The following is a 16,421-nucleotide window of genomic DNA, read 5'->3' as shown; positions in this document are numbered from 1 at the left end:
TTTGGCACTCCTCTTTGGTACTCCTCGTGGTAGACTCCCCAAGTGGAGGAAACGTTTGCTATAAAGGTGCCCACACTAATTGGATTCAATAGCTACACAAAGCCATTTGTAACTTTCAATTTCCATAATTTGTTGCTACCTTTCTAACTCTCCACTCCTCTGACTTTGTCTATTCATGCCTTTCATTCCTAATTTCCCCTCTATTGACATCTAGAATCCTGTCCAGAAACCTTTCCGTTTAACCCCCCCCCCCCGCCATTCTCTCCCCTAAAGGTGTCCCCCAATTTCATCACTGGCCAAACTGTAATCACTATCTTTGTCTAATTATGCAGCATGGACGCCCATTTACACATTTAAGGCTCCTATATTGCTGCATGCTAGTACCTCTATATTTGGACTATTACATTTTTAAACACAATCACTTTTCTGAAAGTGAAGCTAAACTGCAATCCTGCTTTCTACTAATTTTCTATTTGTCAAGGCTGAAATCTACGACAAGAAACTCCCTTTAGCTTGTCGCGTTCGAAGTATGTCTGCAGGCAATTTATTCCATCAGTCACTCTCCAAGGTCAGAGTTGTTATTAAGAATCCACACGCATACTTGCATAAATTACTTCGTCCTTGTTAAAATGAGCACTTAGTGTGTTATTTGTTGCCTAGACATTTGGCTCCAGGCTGGTAATTTTTTGAGGTGGGTTTATTTATTTATTAAATCTTGTAATGGGTAACAGCAAACTTGGCAAATAGCACTGAAACAGCCCTTCAGCCCGTCTAGCCTGTGCTGAACTGTTATTCTTCCTTTGTCACTGTGTTAGTTAGTTGCTGCTTGTTATACCACCAGACTGGGCTTGTATACTCTGGAATTTAGAAGGCTGAGAGGGGATCTTATTGAAACGTATAAGATTATTAAGAGATTGGACACGCTGGAGGCAGGAAGCATTTTCCTGCTGATGGGTGAGTCCAGAACCAGAGGTCACAGTTTAAGAATAAGGGGAAGGCCATTTAGAATGGATTTGAGGAAAAACTTTTTCATCCAGAGAGTGGTGGATATATGGAATGCTCTGCCCCAGAAGGCTGTGGAGGCCAAGTCTCTGGATGCTTTCAAGAAAGAGATAGATAGCGCTCTTAAAGATAGCAGAATCAAAGGTTATGGGGATAAGGCAGGAACTGGATTCTGATCGTGGATGATCAGTCATGATCACGGTGAATGGCGATGCTGGCTCGAAGGGCCAAATGGCCTACTCCTGCACCTATTGTCTGTTGTCTATTTAAGACAGCTTACTGTTTATGCAGCAATTTTAATTTTTAACTAGTCAGGGTTGTTAGCCCTGAGCTGAATCCCCAAACCTGGAGGACTGGTGAACCACTCTTAGTCTGACCTCTACCCTTTGACCTGTTTGGCAGGGGTGGCACGACCAAGAGCCAAAGCACAAGACCCTGACTCCAGCCAATATAGCTCTCCGGGTCATTGAGGCAAGCAAGCCTCCAAACCTTACGACAAGGTTGTGGTCCTCTTGGAGGTTTGTCACTGTGTACCAAAATATTTTTGAAGAGAAGGGGCAAGATCTCCATCAGCAAATGGGGTATGGGCAGTAAGAGAAGAATTTTTTCTTCGCTGGAGCAGGATTTTATTTGGTGGTTCAGTTGTTTTAGTTTAAATCATAGTTGACATCAAAGAAATGTATTTTTTTCTATGTTTCATAGATAACTCATGGAAAATAGTGAACTGTATGTAGCAACAAAAAGCTAAGGAGGGTTTGCGGAAGAGTATTGGCAGAGGAACGTATCACACTGGCAATAAGCTCTACTTTTGTGCTGAAATGATTTATTCATAAATACTTCGCCTCATTTGTTAACAGAGATTTAATTGTTTAATGGAAGAGATGAAGCTTAATGGATGTCAAATTGCACTGATGACTCAGATGAAAAAAAATCTAGCAATGTTATTGTCCAGTGTTGGCTCGGGCGTCTAGATATTGACGAAGGGTCATCCATAGAATCATAAGTCATATGAGTAGAATTAGGCCACTGGACCCATTGAGTCTGCTCCACCATTCCATCATGGCTGATTATTATCCCTCTCAACCCTATTCTCCTGCCTTCTCGTAACTTTTAACCCCCTTACTGTTGAGAACCTATCAACCCCTGCTTTAAGTGTACGCAATGACTTGGCCTCCACAGCTGTCTGATTTACTGTTCTCTGACTAAACAAAAAATCCCTTCAAATCTCAGTTCTAAATGAAGTCCTTCTATTCTGAGGCTGTGCTGTCTGGTCCAAGACAACAACCACCAACCCCCCACCCCACCACCACCTCCCCACGCCATAGAAAACATCCTCTCCACATCCACTCTATCTAGACCTTTCAATATTCAATGAGATTACCCCCCTAAACTCCAGAGAGTACAAACCCAGAGCCATCAAATGTTACTCGTATGTTAACCCTTTCATTCGTGGGACTATTTTCATGAATCTCCAATGTCGGCACATCGGTTCTCAGATACAAGGCCCAAAACTGCTCTCAATATTCCAAGTGTGGTCTGACCAATTCCTTATAAAGCCTCAGCTTTTCCACTTGATGTGTAGAGTGCTTCTGACGTCTTCAGTTTTTATTTTACATTTCCTTAGACACAATGGTGGACTAGAAATATGGTCAGTCCAAAGGGATTGTTCTACTCTTAGAGGAGCAGTGTGGTAAATATGGACCAGTTTACAGAGGCAGTACTTCAGATGCATCCGGTCCACAAGAACAGAGGTGACTTTAAACTAGAATGGTTGGGGGGTGGGAATCAATTTAAAGAGGCTAGGCGAGAGGAGGTTAGTTCACAACAGGGGATGGGAACCAGTGCAGAGAGACAGAGGGGTGTAAAGTGAGGGTGGAAGCAAAAAGTACGAAGGAGAAAAGTAAAAGTGGCAGGCCAACAAATCCAGGGCAAGCATCAAAAAGGGCCACTTTTCAACCTAAATGTATAAGGGCTAAAAGAGTTGTAAAAGAGCGCCTGAAGGCTTTGTGTGTCAATGCAAGGAGCATTTGTAACAAGGTGGATGAATTGAAAGTGCAGATTGTTATTAATGGTTATGATATAGTTGGGATCACAGAGACATGGCTCCAGGGTGACCAAGGATGGGAGCTCAACGTTCAGGGATATTCAATATTCAGGAGGGATAGACATGAAAGAAAAGGAGGTGGGGTGGCGTTGCTGGTTAAAGGTGAGATTAACGCAATAGAAAGGAAGGACATAAGCCGGGAAGATGTGGAATCGATATGGGGAGAGCTGCGTAACACTAAGGGGCAGCAGACGCTGGTGGGAGTTGTGTACAGGCCACCTAACAGTAGTAGTGAGGTCGGAGATGGTATTAAACAGGAAATTAGAAATGTGTGCAATAAAGGAACAGCAGTTATAATGGGTGACTTCAATCTACATGTAGATTGGGTGAATGAAATTGGTAAAGGTGCTGAGGAAGAGGGTTTCTTGGAATGTATGCGGGATGGTTTTTTGAACCAACATGTCGAGGAACCAACTAGAGAGCAGGCTATTCTAGACTGGGTTTTGAGCAATGAGGAAGAGTTAATTAGCAATCTTGTCGTGAGAGGCCCCTTGGGTAAGAGTGACCATAATATGGTGGAATTCTTCATTAAGATGGAGAGTGACATAGTTAATTCAGAAACAAAGGTTCTGAACTTAAAGAGGGGTAACTTTGAAGGTACGAGACGTGAATTAGCTAAGATAGACTGGCAAATGACACTTAAAAGATTGATGGTGGATATGCAATGGCAAGCATTTAAGGATTGCATGGATGAACTACAACAATTGTTCATCCCAATTTGACAAAAGAATAAATCAAGGAAGGTAGTGCACCCGTGGCTGACAAGAGAAATTAGGGATAGTATCAATTCCAAAGAAGAAGCATACAAATTAGCCAGAAAAAATGGCTCACCTGAGGACTGGGAGAAATTCAGAGTTCAGCAGAGGAGGGCAAAGGGCTTAATTAGGAAGGGGAAAAAAGATTATGAGAGAAAACTGGCAGGGAACATAAAAACTGACTGTAAAAGCTTTTATAGATATGTAAAAAGGAAAAGACTGGTAAAGACAAATGTAGGTCCCCTACAGACAGAAACAGGTGAATTGATTATGGGGAGCAAGGACATGGCAGACCAATTGAATAATTACTTTGGTTCTGTCTTCACTAAGGAGGACATAAATAATCTTCCAGAAATAGTAGGGGACAGAGGGTCCAGTGAGATGGAGGAACTGAGCAAAATACATGCTAGTAGGGAAGTGGTGTTGGGTAAATTGAAGGGATTAAAGGCAGATAAATCCCCAGGGCCAGATGGTCTGCATCCCAGAGTGCTTAAGGAAGTAGCCCAAGAAATAGTGGATGCATTAGTGATAATTTTTCAAAACTCGTTAGATTCTGGACTAGTTCCTGAGGATTGCAGGGTGGCTAATGTAACCCCACTTTTTAAAAAAGGAGGGAGAGAGAAACCGGGGAATTATAGACCGGTTAGCCTAATGTCGGTGGTGGGGAAACTGCTGGAGTCAGTTATCAAAGATGTGATAACAGCACATTTGGAAAGCGGTGAAATCATCGGACAAAGTCAGCATGGATTTGTGAAAGGAAAATCATGTCTGACGAATCTCATAGAATTTTTTGAGGATATGACTAGTAGAGTGGATAGGGGAGAACCAGTGGATGAGGTATATTTGGATTTTCAAAAGGCTTTTGACAAGGTCCCACACAGGAGATTAGTGTGCAAACTTAAAGCACACGGTATTGGGGGTGAGGTATTGATGTGGGTAGAGAATTGGTTAGCAGACAGGAAGCAAAGAGTGGGAGTAAACGGGACCTTTTCAGAATGGCAGGCAGTGACTAGTGGGGTACCACAAGGCTCAGTGCTGGGACCCCAGTTGTTTACAATATAAATGACTTGGATGAGGGAATTAAATGCAGCATCTCCAAGTTTGCGGATGACACAAAGCTGGGCGGCAGTGTTAGCTGTGAGGAGGATGCTAAGAGGATGCAGGGTGACTTGGATAGGTTGGGTGAGTGGGCAAATTCATGGCAGATGCAATTTAATGTGGATAAATGTGAAGTTATCCACTTTGGTGACAAAAATAGGAAAACAGATTATTATCTGAATGGTGGCCGATTAGGAAAAGGGGAGGTGCAACGAGACCTGGGTGTCATTATACACCAGTCATTGAAAGTGGGCATGCAGGTACAGCAGGCGGTGAAAAAGGTGACTGGTATGCTGGCATTTATAGTGAGAGGATTCGAGTACAGGAGCAGGGAGGTACTACTGCAGTTGTACAAGGCCTTGGTGAGACCACACCTGGAGTATTGTGTGCAGTTTTGATCCCCTAATCTGAGGAAAGACATCCTTGCCATAGAGGGAGTACAAAGAAGGTTCACCAGATTGATTCCTGGGATGGCAGGATTTTCATATGAAGAAAGACTGGATGAACTGGGCTTGTACTCGTTGGAATTTAGAAGATTGAGGGAGGATCTGATTGAAACGTATAAAATCCTAAAGGTATTGGACAGGCTGGATGCAGGAAGATTGTTCCCGATGTTGGGGAGGTCCAGAACAAGGGGTCACAGTTTGAGGATAAAGGGGAAGCCTTTTAGGACCGAGATTAGGAAAAACTTCTTCACGCAGAGAGTGGTGAATCTGTGGAATTCTCTGCCACAGGAAACAGTTGAGGCCAGTTCATTGGCTATATTTAAGAGGGAGTTAGATATGGCCCTTGTGGCTACGGGGATCAGGGGGTATGGAGGGAAGGCTGGGACAGGGTTCTGAGTTGGATGATCAGCCATGATCATAATAAATGGCGGTGCAGGCTCGAAGGGCCGAATGGCCTACTCCTGCACCTGTTTTCTATGTTTCTATGTTTCTATTTCGGAGATGGCTGTTCCACAGAATCAGGAATTTTCCAAGGACTGTTCGAGGGATGGCCAGTCCACAGAAGCATGTGCTATGTCATTGTAGGTACTTCCTTCCAGGACGTGTTATTTGCAGATTTTATTTTTCCGTCTCTGTGCCTTGTGATGCAATGGGTGGCAGCCTTACCATTTCCTTAGCATTTGTCTGTTTTTTATGAGGCCGAGTTGTTAGCTTGATGCTCGACCCAGTGTGGATGGGAAGTGTGCAAGGAGCCAGCCTGATTCGAACCCGAGACCTCTCACCTCGAAGTCCAGTGCGGATGCCACTGCACTACTGGCCAGCATTTTGCAATATTGTCTAGTCATAATTGTGGCATAGTGTGAGGAAGTCTAGGACCAGAGGCACAACCTCAGAATCCCTTTAGAACAGAGATGAGGAGGAATTTTTTTAGAAAGAGGGTGGTGAATCTGTGGAATTAATTATTACAGGTGGCTCTGGAGGTCAAGGCATTGAGTATGTTTAAAGGGGTGGTTGATTATTTCTTGATTAGTAAAGGTGTCAAATGTTTTGGGAAGAAGGCAGGAGAAAGGGGGTTGAGTGAGATAATTAATCAGCCTTGGTGGAACGGCAGAGCAGATTTGATGGGCCAAATGGCCTATTTCTGCTCCTTTGTCTTACGGTCTTATGGTAATTCCAAATCAAACTGCCTTTACTGTATAATTTCTGTTCTTGATTGAAATGAAGTAATTTATAATCTAAACCTTTATGCCCCCGTTGCCAAGGCTGCTTTATTGACTATGCTGTTGCCTTGCAAACCTGTCATGTCAGGTGGGCTTTAATGCCTGGGTGACTTCTTTGCCACTTCAGAGGACAATAAGAGTTCATATTCCGTCATGTATGTGTGAAGTGAGTAAGCCAGACCTGGTTAGGATGGCCAGCTTCTCCCCCTTAAGAACAATAAAGATCTTTCTCAGAAATTATTCTCGCTATTAATTTTAGCTGACATACTGAATTCAGCAGAATTTTATTGAGCAGCATGCATGCCATGTCTAATTTTTTTCAAAAGCTAAATCTATATTTTAAAATATATTGCACATGCTCCCTGTACCGAACCAAAGTTAAAAGAATGAAGGATTAAGTTTCCTGTTCAGTAATTCCTTTTTCTGGTGTGCCCTTTAAACATTAGATGCTTGACAATATAAGAATTAGAATATTCAAGGAGAAGAAAAAAGACAAAGGTCAGAGAAGACAGGAACACACATAAGGATTACATGGCAATGACTTTTAAGGGCTTGCATTCAACGGACAAAGTAATGAAGAAGCCATTTTGATGCTTAAAAGGTACAAAGACGGGACAATGAAGGGCTGAGGACCAAGAGCTGGAATGGGGTCAAACAGCACAGTCATCTTGGTCACATAGAATATAGAATATTACAGCACATTACAGGCCCTTTTAACCTACGCCAAGATAAATCTAACCTTCCCTACCTAGCCCTCCATTTTTCTATCATCTGTGTGCCAATCTTCTTGGACACTACAGAATAGCCTTCTATGGTATCATTTGTATGATCCAGTATTTAAGAACTCTGAATCCCAACATCCAACACCACTATCGTACATTTCTGGTTACTATTGAATAGGAAGGATGTCACAACAGACATGGACATGAGCACCACAGCTCTCCTGATGCGGTAGAACGTGGCCACATTTACCTCCTGTACCTAATAAAGTGGCCATGTTCGTGGTCTTCTGTTGTTATAGTCCATCCACTTCAAGGTTTGATGTGTGGCACATTCAGAGATTCTCTTCTGCACGCCACCATTGTAACGCGTGGTTATTCGATTTACTGTTGCCTTCCTGTCAGCTTGAACCAGTCTGGCCATTCTGCTCTGACCTTTCTCATTAACAAGGCATTTTTTCCCACAGAATAGCCAGTCACTGGATATTTTTTTTGTTTCTAGCACCATTCTTGATAAACTCTAGAGGCTGTTGTGTGTGAAAATCCCAGAAGATCAGCAGTTTCTGAGATACCCAAACCTCCTCATCTGGTGCCGACAATCATTCCATGGTCAAAGCCACTTAGGTTACGTTTCCTCCCCATTCTGATGTTTGGTCTGAACAACAACTGAACCTTTTGACCATGCCTGTATGCTTTTATGCATTGAGTTGCTGCAACATGATTGGCTGGTTATATATTTACATTAACGAGCAGGTGACCTAATAAAGTGGCCACTGAGTGTAGAATGATAAACTTGGTCACTATGCGGCTCTGCTTTATTTAATTGACTTTACATTGATTTAAAAACCATCAGAATTTATAACAGCGCAACCAAAATTGCATTAGGATCCTAAAAATATCCCTAAAGTATTTTCTTTTGCTTTTTCTGACACTGTTTATATGTTTGAAACGTGATCAGGAGCCAAGGCGAGCACAATAATAGCTGATAGTAATTTCCTTTGTACCCAGTACGAACTGTACCTTGCCTTGAAGTGGCTCGTTGTTCAGTGAATTTAATTACCAGCCTTTGAGAAAATTATAAGCCCTTAACAGACAGCTGAAATCCAACCCAATTGCCAATTGAACAAAGCAACACACAGGAAATAAAAAAGACCAAGAGTTCGCTGACGGAATGCTAATTATTTTGCATGTGAGGGAGGAAATTAGTGGCTTGATGCCTTTTATTTGGAAGAGCTACAATTTTTACTCAACAAAGACTCTGCTATTATTTCTGGTGAAATCTCTTCGTACTTGCTATAGGAGAGTGTCTCTGACATACTCATACATTCTCTTAGACTTGGACATGATAACGGTGCAGGGTGATATTTTCGTACCTGAGTACTAGGAATTATCTCGTATCCGAGTCTGCAAGTATGGATTACATAATACTGGTTTGCTGAGGAGAAAAATATTCTATTTAATCCCATTTTGAATATCATGCCTCATTGAAGTTGCCAAGTAAAGAACAGTAAATTTCAATGTATATATCACCATATACTATCTGAAGATTCATTTTCTTGTCGGAATTTACAGGGAAATAAAGGAATACAATTGGTTTATGAAAAACTCAACATAACAAAGACTGACAAACATACAACGTGCAAAAGAAGATAAATTGTACTAATAATAATTTTTTAAAAGTAAATAAGTAATGCTGAGAATATGAGTTGTAGAAAGTGAGTCCATAGATCGTGGAATCAGTTCAGTGTTGAGGTCAGTGAAATTATCCACACTGATTCAGGGGCCTGATGGTTGCAAGGTAATAACTATTACTGAAGCTGGTGGTGTTTGACTTAAAGACTCTTGTACCTCATGCCTGATGGTAATAGTGAGAAGACAGCATGACCTGGGTGGTGGGGGGTCCTTGATGATGGATGCTGCTTTCGTGTGGCAGAGCTCCTTGTAAATCTGCTCAATGGTAGGGAGGACTTTGCCTGTGATGGACGGGCCTGTCTCCATCAGTTTCTGTGGACTTTTCTGTTCCTAGGCATTGGCGTTTCCATACCAGCTCGTGATGCTGCTTTCCTGTGGCAGTATTCAAGAGTAGAGCAATAAAGAGCTTGATGATTATTCCCTTTGTCACACATTTGAGTTAAGAGGAAATGATGGAGCAAAATGTGCTTTTAAACCCAAAAGCGAAGTGAGTCAGATGATACTTAACATGTAAGCACGATTATTTGGGATGTGAAGAGATTAAATTTAATCATTACCTGAAGATCAGATGGGAACCAGTCCAGGCTTGAAACGTCGACCGATCTTTTCCACGGATGCTGCCCGACCTGCTGAGTTCCTCCAGCGTGTTGTGAGTGTTGCTTTGACTCCAGCATCTGCAGATTATCTTGTGTTTACCATATAACAGTGATAAGTCCATATAATGCTGGAAGCTAACCTCTCGTTGAATTAAGGGCTGCATTTTACAGTGGGATTTGATAAGATCTCATCTGTGATAGGTGCGGTCTGGTTGACTTTATTTTGGCAAAAAGCTAGATGTTCAAAGGGGAAAGAAGACTAATGAAATATCAACATCAATAGAAACAATGGAATGCAAAAAGATTGCTTGAAATATTTAACTTTCACTCTACCTTGAGTTAAAAACCCTTTCCTTGCTCAGTTAAATGCATATCCAAATGCCATGGCTTGGAAAGTATTCATATCGATAAAGTTCTTGCTGTTGGAGTGGGGGAGTGACTGTAATATACCTTTACAATTCATGAATAGTGCAGATATTAAAGATATTGGTAATCTAAGTTCCATTAAATGTTGGATTAAAGTTTTAAAATATTCTGAGCTGTATCCTTATAGATTTCAAACACAAGAGATTCTGCAGATGCTGGAAGTCCAGAGCAACACACACAAAATGCTGGAGGAGCTCAGCAAGTCATGCAGCACCTACAGAAATGAATAAACAGTTGATGTTTTGGGCCGAGACTGGTTTAATTCATTGGCGGGTATAGATAGGGCAATTACAAGCAGGCTGTTTCCACTGGGGTTGAGTGAAACTAGAACGAGTGATCATAGGTTAAGGGGGAAAGGTGAAGTATTTAAGGGGAACCTGAGGGGGAACTCCATCACTCAGGGGCGGTGTGAGTGTGGAACAAGCTGCCAGTGGAAATAGTGGATGCAGATTTGATTTCAACATTTCAGAGAAATTTGGATTAATACATGGATGGGAGGGGTTTGGAGGGATATGGTCTAGGGGCAGGTTGATGGGACTAGGTGGAATAATAGCTCGGCATGGATGAGATGGAATGAAGAGCCTGTTACTGTGCTGTGGTACTCTGTGACTCAATGACAATACCAAGAGCCATGGGAGCCAATTGAGTCAAGACAGAAGGAATCATTACTGTGAGTCAAGATGAGGTTGAAACCATGGCCTTATCAAGAAACATAGAAAATAGGTGCAGGAGTAGGCCATTCGGCCCTTTGAGCCTGCACCGCCATTCAGTATGATCATGGCTGATCATCCAACTCAGAACCCTGTACCAGCCTTCCCTCCATACCCCCTGATCCCTTTAGCCACAAGGGCCATATCTAACTCCCTCTAGCCAATGAACTGGCCTCAACTGTTTCCTGTGGCAGAGAATTCCACAGATTCACCACTCTCTGAGTGAAGAAGTTTTTCCTAATCTCGGTCCTAAAAGGCTTCCCCTTTATCCTCAAACTGTGACCCCTTGTTCTGGACTTCCCCAACATCGGGAACAATCTTCCTGCATCTAGCCTGTCCAATCCCTTTAGGATTTTATACGTTTCAATCAGATCCCCCCTCAATCTTCTAAATTCCAACGAGTATAAGCCTAGTTCATCTAGTCTTTCATGATATGAAAATCCTGCCATCCCAGGAATCAATCTGGTGAACCTTCTTTGTACTCCCTCTATGGCAAGGATGTTTTTCCTCAGAGTAGGGGACCAAAACTGCACACAATACTCCAGGTGTGGTCTCACCAAGGTCTTGTACAACTGCAGTAGTACCTCCCTGCTCCTGTACTCGAATCCTCTTGCTATAAGTGCCAGCGTACCATTCGCCTTTTTCACCGCCTGCTGTACCTGCATGCCCACCTTCAATGACTGGTGTATAATGACACCCAGGTCTCGTTACACCTCCCCTTTTCCTGATTGGCCACCATTCAGATAATAATCTGTTTTCCTGTTTTTGCCACCAAAGTGGATAACTTCACATTTATCCACATTAAATTGCATCTGTCATGAATTTGCCCACTCACCTAACCTATCCAAGTCACCCTGCATCCTCTTAGCATCCTCCTCACAGCTAACACTGCCGCCCAGCTTCGTGTCATCAAGGTAAAAGTAGGCAGTGCTGGGCTGAAGGTCATTAAAGCTGGAGAGAAGATGCCAGTGAAATGAAATTGCTGAGTAAATCAGAATCAGATTTATTATCACAGACATGCGATGCGGCGTTGCTTTGCAGCACTGCCATGTAGAATCAACAGATGCCTCAGAGTAAGTACAGCAGAACGTGCCTAGGAGACAAAGGTTTGATGTTTAATGGTGGGGTCGTAGATCCGATTATGAACATTGGAGTTGTGGGTTGGTGTCTCTGAACTGCCACTCAGTTTCTGCAAGGTAGCTGTCAGATTATCAAAACGCAACAGCCCCAACCTCGTCAGCAGATTTGGTGCAGTCAGGGTGAATCCTTAGCCTAGTGCAGGGCGGAACAGGTTAGAGCGAGCACCATCAGTGTCACATCAGCAGTTAATGTATGTATGTTTAAAGTGAGTATGAGGCTTGGACAGAGGGGTCCAATTGGATGGGGAATTGTAGACACAGGAGAAGGTTCACAATGTGGGGCAAGGACTCTCGACCAGAGAAATGGGCACAAAGGCATAGACGGCAGAAAACAGTTCAATAACCTTGCACTCATTGTCAGCAAGACTCAGGAGTTGATTGTGGACTTCAGGAAGGGAAAGTTGAGGGAATATACACCAGTCCTCATTGAGGAATCAGCAGTGGAAAGGGTGAACAATTTCAAGTTTCTGGGTGTCAACATCTCTGAAGATTGATCCTGGGCCCAACATATTGATCCAATTACAAAGAAAGCATGCCAGTGGCTACATTTCATTCAGAGTTTGAGGGCGTTTGCTATGTCACCAAAGACTCTAGCAGATTTCTAAAGATGTACCCTGGAGAGCATCCTAGCTCGTTGCATCAGCGTCTGGTATGAGGGGAGGGGGCACTCGCCTCCCCAGCATCGAGGACATCTTCCAAAGACAACACCTCAAAAAGGCAGAGTAACTCAGAGTCCTGATGAAGGGTCTCAGCCCAAAACATTGACTCTTTATCCCCTTCCACAGATACTGCCTGATCTGCTGAGTTCCTTAAGCATTTTGTGTGTGTCATAGTCTGCGATTTTGTTCCTCCAACCTTCGGGTTTCTGTACAGCACTAGTATATACAACAGTATAGCACTGGACACAATGTTGAGCTGATTTTAATGGCAGTTGACACTAACTGCCCTCTGTATATCCTTCTATTCCCTTCATGTTTCATGTGTCTAATGTAAAATCCTCTTAAACTTAAACTCCACCAAACTATCCGCTTGCACAAATACCCCAGTAACCTCTTCCAGGCGCATACAGCACTCTGCAATTTAAAAGAAAAAGACTACTTCCCTCATGCCATCTTTAAATTCTACTTCTTGTTTGGTTGTCCATCGAAATCCGATGGTGATGTCCACTCCTTTAACGGTGAGATCTTTGATGACTATACTGTCCTATCCTGGTCCCACAAGCTCTATTGCAGCTGGGGCTCTATGGGTGGGACATGTATATGTGGTAGTGGTGGCAACCATGGCTGCATTTCTCCTGGCTCTCTTCTGCTGTCTTCTGGTTGTTCTTTCCATCTCCAGAATATGAACCCCCTCCCTACACAGCTGTCGCCAAGTAGTACAGTCAGCAGCAATATCCTCCAGGTCCTCGGGTCTGATCTTGCACTTCCTTAAAGCATTCTTCATCTGATCCTTATAGTGCTTCTTTAGCCCTCCAGCTGAGCGTTGACCATGATGTAGCTGACCGTATAACACTCTGCGGGGTAGCCGACATGGGGGCATCCTTATCACGTGCCCCAGCCACTGCAGCTGACGCTGGGTGATCATGGCCTCAATACTCCTGCAGTTGGTCTTTACAAGTATTTCAGTGTGAGGCACCTGCTCATGCCAGGTAGTTCCTGGGATGCGCTGGAGGCATCTTATGTGGAAATGCTCCAAGGACTTGATGTGACGGCTGTGCGTTACCCAAGCTTCACAGCTATAAAGGAGGGTGGTGACACAGATCACTTGGTATACGGCGACCTTTGTGGAGGGGCGAAGGCTCCTGTTCTGAAAGACTCTACGCTGAAGTCTCACAAAGGCCACTGATGCCTGTTTAATGCGGCTCTGGATGTCGTTGTCAATGCCGCTATCCTCAGAGAGAATGCTCCCCAGATATTTGAAAGATGGCTCTACTGACGGCTTTTCTTCACCAACAGTGAAGGCAGGTGGAGTGGATGGGACACTGGTACTCCACTGGCAAACCACTTCTGTCTTGGTGGTACTGACAGTCAGCCCCATCCTGCTGTACACTCTCACCGCCACAGCAAGGACAGTCTGAAGATCCTCCTTAGTATGGGCCACAAGAGCACAGTCGTCTGCATACTGCAGCTCCAGGACCCACTCTCTACGGAGCTTGGTGGTTGTGTGGAGCCTCCTGATGTCAAAGAGGTTGCCATCTAATCTGACGTCCACTGCCACGCCGCTGCTGTCTTCAATCTCGTTGTGGAGAGGCTTGGTAACACACAAGAGGAAGACATTAAAGAGCACTGGCGCTAGTACACATCCCTGTGTGTACAAGGAAGGGCTCAGACTCTTGTCCGTCTATGGTCACCTGAGCAGTCATCCCATCGTGGAACTGGCGGAGGATGTTAACAAATTTATTGGGACAGCCAAACCTGAGAAGGACATCCCATAAGAAATCTTTGCAGTGTTGAATGCTTTGGTTGACAAAGGCTGTAAACAGGTCTTGATGTTGCTCCCAGCACTTTTCCTGAAGCTGCCGGGCTGTGAAGATCATGTTGATCGTACTCCTGTTCTTCCTAAATCCACACTGTGATTCAGGCAGCATTGACTCGATGATGTTGCTGATGGGTCTCTGAAGCATCACCTTAGCCAGGACCTGTCCGGCAACAGAAAGGAGTGATATGCCCCTACTATTGCCGCAGATGGCCTTGTCACCCTTGTTCTTATAAATGGTAACGATGTTTGCATTTCTCCATTGCTGTGGGATGTTCTCATCAGTCCAGACCTTGGTGATGTACTGATAGAGAGTACGCATACACACGTACCCTCTGCTCTTCAGTACTCCTGCAATAATTCCCACCACCACCACCTTAAGAGTTATATCCTCTGGTGTTTGACATTTATTTTATTTAGAAATGCAGCACGCTAACAGGCCCATCTGGCCCAATGAGCCTGTACTGCCCAATTATACCCATGTGGTCAATTAACCTTCTAATGCGTACATCTTCGGAATGTGAAAAGAAACTGGAGCACCTGGAGGAAACCCATGTGGTCACAAAGAGAGCATAGACAGTAAAGGAATTGGACCTGGGTTGCCGTGTTGTGCTATCATGCCACCTGCTGTGAAAAGGATTCTAAATGTTTACACTATCTGTGCCTCTCATTATTTATATAAAAAAAACTCTTACCAGTTCTCCCCTCAGCCCTCCATGCTCCAGGGAAAACAAGTTCGTCCAACCTGCTTGATCTGTTGGTATGGAATTATTTGAGAAATTTAGCAAATATTCCAAAATACTAAAAGCAAATTTTTTTGAAGTGACGTTTATTTCCCGTCTCCCAGCAGAATTGGCTCCGTGTATATCAAGGAAGCCCAGCTGCTTGTTGTTTTGTGAGTGAACACCCAAGGGAGCCATCTGTCTGTGAAATACCTATTGTTCAGCTGAGTTTCTGTGCAGTGCCGTTTCTAACACATCTTGGTTGTGTGATGCAGTGAGACTGTTAGCTTCTGATGTGGGGTTATGATGCAATATCTGCTTATTATCCCCTTCTGTGTTGGCTGTTAGTAATCTTGTAATGTATGGTTATGATCCAAAAATCTTAATTTAATAAATACTCTCTGAATTTCTTACCCTAATCAACATGGTGCAAATTCAGATTAGTTTATCATTATATGCTCCAGGGTGCAATGAAGTTCCATGCTTGCAAGCCCACAGAGTTAACAGTGTACACAGTAATAATAAATCAACACACAGTGTCCGCTGACCTTCCTGTGCTCACTACTGTCTGATGGACTTGTGGTCAAAGGTACTTACTTGGAAGAACTCTTCCACAACAGACAGTGAACGTAGCAGCGTCCAGCTTTCATGGGCTATGGGGCCAGGCATTTCTTCTGCAGCACTTAAAGATCAAGTTAGTGCTGTATCTAGCCACACGGTCATGTGTCTACGGGGGTAAAGAAGGGGACTGAGCACATAGCCCGGGGAGCACCAGTGTCAGGGTCAATTAGATATTATGATGTTATGGCATGAGTACATTGTACTTTGAATTCACTTTGTCAAATATTTTAGTTGTGAGATTTTTTTGAACAAATCTGTATGTTGGAAAGTTAAATATGTCTCATCTACACTCATTGGCCACTTGATTAGGTACAGGAGGTGGGGGGAACGTCGACTCAGACCATGAGAGGCCTGCGTCGGGCATTTTCATGCCTTACAAGGCGCAGATTGGAAGTCTGTGTGGGGCGCCACTCCTCGCACAGACTAGAGCAATGTGTGATTAAGTGCCTTGCTCAAGGGCACAAACACGCCGCCACAGCTGAGGCTCGAGCTAGCAACCTTGAGGTAACTAGATGAACGCCTTAACCACTTGGCTACGTGCCCAACACAATAAAGTACCTAATCAAGTGACCTCGGAGTGTAAGTTTACGATCTTCTGCTCCTGTAGCCCATCCACTTCAAGGTGTTGTGCGTTCTGAGGTGGTGTTGTGCGTTCTGAGGTGCTCTGCATACCACTGTTGTAACATGTTTGAATTA

The 16,421-nt window shown here is 43.7% G+C and overlaps 1 protein-coding gene and 1 long non-coding RNA gene across 10 annotated transcripts in view; one reads left to right on the top strand and one right to left on the bottom strand.

The window, feature by feature from the left end:
• Nucleotides 1-15,143, bottom strand: part of LOC140194801 (uncharacterized) — a 52,725-nt gene extending 37,582 nt beyond the window's left edge. For 2 of the 3 annotated variants that reach the window (XR_011885295.1, XR_011885297.1), the window contains exon 1: nucleotides 15,078-15,143. This is a non-coding gene — a long non-coding RNA (uncharacterized lncRNA). Of the gene's footprint in view, nucleotides 1-9,026; nucleotides 9,409-9,593; nucleotides 9,867-15,077 lie in introns of those variants that run through there. The other variant, XR_011885296.1, reaches the window with a different exon arrangement.
• zbtb47b (zinc finger and BTB domain containing 47b) overlaps nucleotides 1-16,421 on the top strand; it is a 289,399-nt gene that overhangs the window by 218,735 nt on the left and 54,243 nt on the right. The gene's annotated exons all lie outside the window — the stretch shown is intronic.

The sequence above is a fragment of the Mobula birostris genome, chromosome 3 (assembly GCF_030028105.1).
Source record: "Mobula birostris isolate sMobBir1 chromosome 3, sMobBir1.hap1, whole genome shotgun sequence".
NCBI lineage: Eukaryota > Metazoa > Chordata > Chondrichthyes > Myliobatiformes > Myliobatidae > Mobula > Mobula birostris.
The sequence above is the reverse complement of the archived record's forward strand: the minus strand, read 5'-3'. Positions and strand labels throughout refer to the sequence as shown.